Consider the following 8,449-nt stretch of genomic DNA (forward strand, 5'->3'; position numbering starts at 1 on the left):
AAGGTCATGGCAACCTATTGCTTGGGGAAACAAACCATTGTATAGTAGTCCCAAGCGTATCTTTCTGTTACCTGCTTTCTGGGAGGTGGAGGGGAGGAAGAAACAATGAGAGATCAGTTCACAGAAGGTTTTATATGGTAACTCCTTCCCAGCCGCAAGTCCCCTTACCGGTTTTAATGTACCTGTCCCTTGGCAGGTATAGTGGTAGTAAATTTTGACTCATACATAGAAAAAGATGATTGAAGAGAAAGTAAGTTGAGTTACAGAGTGTTTGAGGATTTTTGCTGTATTTAATGGAACTCGTGAGTGGAAATCGAAACTCAAAGGGAAACTGATAAGCCTTTTTGTTAGTGAGGTTTTGCTTCTTTTGTTAATGGAAATACACAATTGAGCTTATGTTTTTGTGAAGTTGAGAAAAAGGAGGAGTTGGAGAAACCTCTCTGGCTTTGCAAGCATCAAAGCAACTGGGTTTGCATTCTGTCCTGATGCAGTGAAGAGACTTGGAAATATTGTCAATCTTAAAGAATGGATATTTCATATTTGAATTGATGAGGGTGATTCACTCTTTCCCCTCTGAGATTCCTTGTAAGCAACAAAGCAAAATGAATTTTTAAGCATTTATTTTATTGGCATGGTAGAACCAGTGATAATGAGCTTGGAAGTTTCTGCCTGATCAAGGATATATGGGGAAATGTGGGGAATTTACTGTGAACACATACATGCTTTTTTTTTTTAAGATTTTATTTATTTATTTTTAGAGAAAGGGGAAGGGAAGTAGAAAGAGAAACATCAACGTGTGGTTGCCTCTTGCATGCCCCCTACTGAGGACCTGGCCTGCAACCCAGGCATGTTCTCTGACTGGGAATCGAACTGGTGACCCTTTGCTTCACAGGTCTGAGTTCAGTCCACTGAGCTACACCAGCCAGGGTTGAATACATACATGCTATTGATGTCTTATTTGGTTTGTTATCCTCAATGAATCAGAATGATTTTAGTGTTTTTCTCCAGTCCCTTGCTGCTATTTTCCTAGAGGTTTACGGATTTTTACATGTGTCAAACATTTGTTCTTAACCTATTTCTCCCTAAGATCTCCGTCAGGGCTTGGCTCTAGTATAGTGGTATGAGCTCCTCCCAGGAATACTTTATAGCTCTTCCCTTCAGCTCCGTGAAGGCAGTCTGGTGAAGGTGCTAAGAACAATGTGCTAATGTTTGCTAATCAGGAAACTTTTTAATGTTAAGAGATTGCCTTTTCACAGGATTTTGATGCTCACTGTATTACAAGCTCTGCAGGGCGTAGAGCTGGGTTCACAATAGAGCTATTTTTCTTACTATAATTGGACAAATCATTTTAACTTTTAATAAACTTGTTTCTTCATCTATAAAATGAGGATATCTACCTATAGAGTGGCTGTGAGTGTTAAATGCCTACTAAACATTTAGCCTAGTGGTTGGCCTTCAATTTTAAGATCTCTTTTACTAGATAACCAAATTAAGTATCCTTAAATATATAAAGTGCTTCCACTATAGGAGTGTGATGAAGTTGTATAATTCACCTGGTTGTCTTGCAAGCAAAAGAGTGGGGTTTTTTTTTACGTAAAAAAAATTGTTTAAAAATTTATTGACTTCAGAGAGAGAGAAAGAAACATCAATGTTCACTGTTTTATTCAAACACTTATAACATGTATGTGGTCCTTAGTAGGGCAAACAGTTGTTCATTGCTTAGTCCAAGAATTGTGTGTGAGGTGTGTTTCTCCTTGTTTTCACTAATTAATAGACAGTTTTACTGAATTAAAAAATTTTATAATGCAGAAATCTTTTAGTTCACAGACAGATTAGGGTATTTTTCTGGATGCCTTAAATGCAAGGAGAGTCAACCCAAGTAGCAGGAAATAGCAAATCTTAAGAAAGAGACTTTTAAGAAACACTATTTTGAGGAGGTTTCAAACTTTTAGAGAAGATGCAGGAATGCTACCCTGAAAATCTTGTGTACCCCTTACTTGGATTCACCACTCATTTGCTTTCTATATGTATTAAGTGTTAGTTGTTGAGCCTCAGAAATTAAATTTCAAGAATACCCCTTCATCAATTTTCTGTGGGAGGATATATTGAAACTATCTTATTCCCCCACAAACGCAATGATTTTTGCATCTCTTGATTTTTGCTTGACTCTATTATACCTTCTGTATGAGGTGGTATTCTGCACATTCCCTTCTCCCAGGAGATTGAAATTCTTTTCATGTGTAATCTGACAGTAATTCACTCACTTTACCCCAGGTCAGCCAGCGGGGGCTGCCCTTTCCAGCTCCCTATATGAGACTTCTTACAGTCAGTTAATATACTGAAAGAGTCTTACTTAGGGCCAAATACTTTGGAGCTCAGACATATCAAAATTTCACTCTGCTTAAGTCATAACAGTACTATAAAATTTATGAAAGCTTGTTGGAATGTTTTGAGGGATAAACTGCAAGTGGAAAGTTATTAATGGTCAAGATTATACCACCAGAAGGGGCAATTTTAGAGCACAATAACCTAATTTTAATTTTGAAATGTCACACCTCTTCCTGTGTGCTTTAATTACATTTAAAATCACATGATGCATATACAACTACATTCTCATAAAATTTAAACAAAATCCATCTTGACTAGCTTTTTCCTATTGATCCTCTTAACTCTCATTCCCCCCCCCCTTATTCATTTGTTTCTTTAGTTAACTACTGTTGATAGTTTACTAGTTACTGTTTACCTCCATATGTGTGCATATTGAAATGCATTATTTCTTGCTTTTAACGTAAGATTATTATTTTTTAATATATTTATTGATTATGCTATTACAGTTGTCTCATTTCCGCCCCTTCACTCAACTCCATCGTGCCCACCCCCTCCCTCCCACATTCCCCCCCTATAGTTCATGTCCATGGGTCATACTTATAAGTTCTTTGGCTTCCACATTTCCTACACTATTCTTACCCTCCCCCTGTCTACTTTCCACCTATCATTTATGCTATTTATTCTTTGTACCTTTCCCCCCTCTCTCCCCCTCCCAATCCCCTATTGATAACCCTCCATGTGATCTCCATTTCTGTGGTTCTGTTTCTGTTCTAGTTGTTTGCTTAGTTTTCTTTTGTTTTGGTTTTAGGTGTGGTTGTTAATAACTGAGTTTGCTGTCATTTTTACTGTTCATATTTTTTATCTTTTTCTTAGATAAGTCCCTTTAACATTTCCTATAAGAAGGGCTTGGAGATGATGAACTCCTTGAACTTGACCTTATCTGAGAAGCACTTTATCTGCCCTTTCATTCTGAATGATAGCTTTGCTGGATACAGTAATCTTGGATGTAAGCCCTTGCCTTTCATGACTTGGAATACTTCTTGCCAGCCCCTTCTTGCCTGTAAGGTCTCTTTTGAGAAATCAGCTGACAGTCTTATGGGAACCCCTTTGTAGGTGACTGTCTCCTTTTCTCTTGCTGCTTCTAAGATTCTCTCCTTCTGTTTCATCTTGGTAATGTAATTATGATGTGCCTTGGTGTGTTCCTCCTTGGGTCCAGCTTCTTTGGGACTTTCTGAGCTTCCTGGACTTCCTGGAAGTCTATTTCCTTTGCCAGGTTAGGGAAGTTCTCCTTCATTATTTGTTCAAATAAGTTTTCAATTTTTTGTTCTTCCTCTTCTTCTGGCACCCCTATAATTCGGATGTTGGAACGTTTCAAGATGTCCTGGAGGTTCCTAAGCCTCTCCTCATTTTTCCAAATTCTTGTTTCTTCATTCTTTTCTGGTTGGATGTTTGTTTCTTCCTTCTGGTCCACACCATTGATTTGAGTCCCAGTTTCCTTCGCATCACTGTTGGTTCCCTGTACATTTTCCTTTGTTTCTCTTAGCATAGGCTTCATTTTTTCATCTAGTTTTCGAACAAATTCAACCAATTCTGTGAGCTTCTTGATAACCAGTGTTTTGAACTGTGCATCTGATAGGTTGGCTATCTGTTTGCTGCTTAGTTGAATTATTTCTGGAGCTTTGAAGTGTTCTGTCATTTGGGCCTTTTTTTTTTTGTCTTTGCGTGTCTGTTACTTAAAGGGGCGGAGCCCTAGGTGTCCCTGGGGCAGGGTAACGCTGGTCGCAGTGCTGTGACGCTGTACATGGGGGAGGGGCTGAGAGGGAGCAATGGCGCCTGATCCCCTCTCCACCGGATTTCGTCACTCCCTCCGCTACCCACAATCAAACTGGGCCCCTCTGGTGCTGGTTCCCGAGTGGGTGAGCTTGTGCACACTCTAGGCCCCTGTGGGTCTCTCCAACGACCTCTCCTGTGAGGCTGGGAGTCTCTCCCACTGCCGCCCCAACCCCCATGGGTGCTTTCAATCAGAGGTCTGAGGCTTTATTTCCCTGAGCTGGAGCCCTGGGTTATGCGGTCTGCTTTGCTCCCCGCCGTTCGTCTCAGTTTATCTGTGTGCGAGTGTGGGGCCACGGGGTACTACCCACCGCTCTTCCTGCCCCTCTCTCCACCACTCTGAGTCTGGCCCTCTCAGTTTATCTGTGGGCGAATGTGGGGCTGCAGGGTCTGCTATTGGTCAAACTGCCTGCCCTGTTCGTCCCACGTTCCGCCTGTCTTGGTCCCGCCACAGCAACTCGAGTCCTCTGCTCCCCGGCTGCCCGTCTCCGCCCCTCCTACCGGTCTGGATGAATGTTTATTTTTTATCTCCTTGGTGTCGGACTTCCTTGCCGTTTGATTTTCCGTCAGTTCTGGTTATGCGAAGAGGCGCAGTGTGTCTACCTACGCCGCCATCTTGGTTCTCCAACGTAAGATTATTGATACTCTGCAATTTGCAAAACTCATAATTTGAAGGTCTTTGTCATTAGTTAAGGACCTTCATTCTCCTTAGCTACGCATAATGTTCTATAGTTATGTATGTATTATGGTTTAATCACTTTAATTTCTTTTTCTGAGATCCTTATTGCCAGAATTTGTTGACAATGTGGAAGTATATGGGAGTGGAAACTATGAAGTGTTTGAGAGGGTCATAATTTCTTAAACTTTACAAGTTTATACTTGTGTTTTTAAGATTTGCCGATCTTTCGGATTTGCCAATAGTAGTTAAGTCTTACACTCCTTATATTAAAGTTTTTTTTTTTAACATGGAAGATTATGTATTTGGAATATTTAATTTAGTGTTTAAAATAATGATGAATAGCATGTCCAACAACTAATGTTCAACATAAATATACCACATTTTGCCATGTATAATGCACTTTTTTGCCCAAATGTTTGAGGGAAAATAAGGATGTGCGTTATACATGGGCAGTACTAATGCCGTATCTATATAAATGTTTTAAATCTTTTATTTATGCTTGTGTGTCAAGTGTAACTCTAGAAAGCAATAACGATACCCGTATGCAACATAACACCATGGAATATGATAATTGGTTTTGTTTCTAAATATAAATACAAACTGAATTAAAAAAAAGATTTTTTTTCCTAAAAGTTTGGGCCAAAAACTTGGGTGCACATTATGCATGGTAAAATACGTAGCAGGGGGACTAACAATTTGGCACTTAACTAACATTACTGGAGTGAATGAATTATCCACATAATGGTATATTAAATTACAATTTAATAAGTTACAGGTCCCTACATGAGCATAAGCTACAACCTTAGGTCAATTCAGCCGTGTCTAGTGAACCAGTGTGGGAAGTCCAGTGGGAGCCTTATTTGCATAAGAGGAGGAAGATCTTTTTGACAAGATACAGCTTACCTTAAAAGACTGGGAGAGAATAAGGCAAGTTTACTCAGGAAGCATGGGTCCTTGGAATTAGAACTAGCCAAGATAAGTATGGTGATTGCAGTACCTAGAATCCAGAGGAACGCAAGGGCAGTAATGGTCATAAGCAGTATTGGGAGTACCGAGCGACCTTGGTAGGGACACTAATGAATGGGATAATTTCACTGGTCCACAGCGGCAGCAGTTGTGTGAGGACACATTGCCTCTGGCTGCTCTGCCTTGTGCACAGAAGTGGGAAATTCCATTAAAGCAAGCTGTTTGGGAGGAAGAAAGTGGCTCATATAAGAGTGGGCAGGCCTTACTCATGAGTCATCTGGGGATCCCCGGAAGTAATCTGAACAGTTTGCATGAGACTGGAGATCCTACATTAGCATTATGAGTAATTCTAGATGGACTAGAACCAAACATTATTCTAACCACATTAGATTAACTATTGATCCCCTTAACATGCCTAAGAAGTAGGTTGCTTTCTAAAGACGAGTTGCATCAAACACACCCACCAACCTGTAAATGGCACTTTGATGTGATGTCACAGAAGCAGTAAGTGACAGGTCTATGCCACGCTCACTGTCTTTCTGATTAAGTGAAAAATATAATGTGAGGAAGTGGATGCTAAAATAAAAGAATAGGATGGGTGGTCAAAAGGATGGGTTTAAGTCTAATTTGAATGTTGTTAATAAGGTTAATGCATTAACATGATATAGAGGGCACTCTACCAACTAGTTCATATTTACTAAAAACCTTCAGAAGCTTACCAGCAGTAAGATTAATTGCACCTTTTTGAGATGGAAGCACATGGTAAAACAATTGTGCCCTGATTCTGTTTATGCCTATAACTGAGTATAAGCTTGTGTTTTTAGATAGCTGCTGCGTTCATTATGTAGGTAACTATTTGAAAACATTAAGAATTGGATTTACTTGGAAATGTCCTTGGCCCTTGGACCTTGTGAGCCTGCTATATTGTAAGCCTCAGTATTTGTCCCATCTGATCCATTAGAATTATCGCTTGAGTTGCAGATACTTGCAGGAGGTTCATGACTCAGTCTCCCAGAATTGATAGGTCATGGTAGAGACCTGCCTTAACAGGACATCTAGACATGAGGAAAGGTGAGAGCAACAAATAGCCTGACGCCAGTCAGTGCCTATCTGCTTGTGTGGTATCCACCAGGCAGAGACAAACACACCCACCAGCCTATGAACTGCACTAACTGCTGGCGTTTGGGCTGATAAGCAGAGGGCCTACTGGCAAGCAACCCCAGGTCCGCTCACCCCATGCAGATAAAGGCAGAGGCACAGACTTATTTCAGGGCCTTGGTCTCAAGTCAGTGAACTCCAGAAGGACCCCGTGTGGAGATAGATCCCCTGGGCTTGGGTCATATAAATGTCCTTTACAGTAGCATCTGGAAAATCATAGAGTATATACCCTGAGATTTTGCAGGTTCCCAGATCCCAAATCTTGCTCAAACACTGTCAATTAAGTGTCCTTTACAAAGTTAACAATTCTGTGAAAGTATGGTGAAATTCATAAAGGTTTTAAAATCTTAAATGTTACAACTTTATATCTTTTTTTTCCTTTTCATTTTTATGATAGTTTTCACATTAACTGGTGGGGATAGTTCAAATAGTTTCTTTTTGGGTTTCAATCTTTTTTTTTTTTTTAGAGTCTGAAAAAAAGTTTTGCATTTGTCAGTAAATAGGATAGTGGTGACTAACAAAAGCTGCAGCTTTAGTGTCTTGGCTGAGGAAGCTAGATTAATATAAATTTAGGTTTGAGTGGATATTAAGGAAATATATGCTACTCTTTCTGGAATATAGTTGACAAAAGTGCATATGCTGGGGGCTTGTTTTCTGGGTTTTGATTTTTAAAAAGCTGAAACTTGATTGCATTTATTTACATTTTTTATCTTTCAATTACAGCTCTCATTCACTGTTCTGTGTCAGTTTCAGATGTGGGGTCTAGGAGGTAGAGACAATCACATACTCTACCGAGTGGTTCCCGATACTTCACGCGTCCCCCTGGCCCCAGACATAGTTACTACATTATTGACTATAGTCCCTATGCTGTAATTTACAGATCTGTGACTGTTCTGTGACTACCAATCTGTACCTCTTAATCCCTTCACTTTTTTTCACCCAGCCCCCCTCTCATCTGGCACCATATTTAACCTGTCTTCCTTCCACCCTCCAAGGTTTTGACACAGCAGGGTGAGCCTCCCTCGCCCCTTGGAGAATATTAGACATTTAGAAGCTGAAGTGGTTTTGTGTGTTTTGCATTTCTTGTTAGAGTTTTTAAAGTGGAGAGGTTTTACTGTTCTTTGATGTGATTGAATTGAAGTCAGGAATTTAGGAATGCCCAAACTCTGACCTTCCAATAATACTACCTCAAGAGTTCCAGAGGGGAGCTGTAACAGGCAGAAATTAATACCTTATCTCTAGATCCCCACTGTAAAATTCTAATAAGACACTGATTGGAATTCTGGTTTAGGAGCAAGTGGGACTGCAGTTATTCTCCCCAAGGCAGAGTAACTTCAGTTCCTGCTCCACAAGGTCCCCTCCTCCAAAACTAAGCCTGGACCCAGTGTGCTCTGACAGGACTGGAGCAGATGTAGGTGGGGATAGGGACAGACGGGAAAACCGCTGGCAAGTGGCCAGTGCTGAAAGGGTCTTTGAAATCACTTCTAG

This window comes from Desmodus rotundus, chromosome 4 (genome assembly GCF_022682495.2).
Source record: "Desmodus rotundus isolate HL8 chromosome 4, HLdesRot8A.1, whole genome shotgun sequence".
Lineage (NCBI taxonomy): Eukaryota > Metazoa > Chordata > Mammalia > Chiroptera > Phyllostomidae > Desmodus > Desmodus rotundus.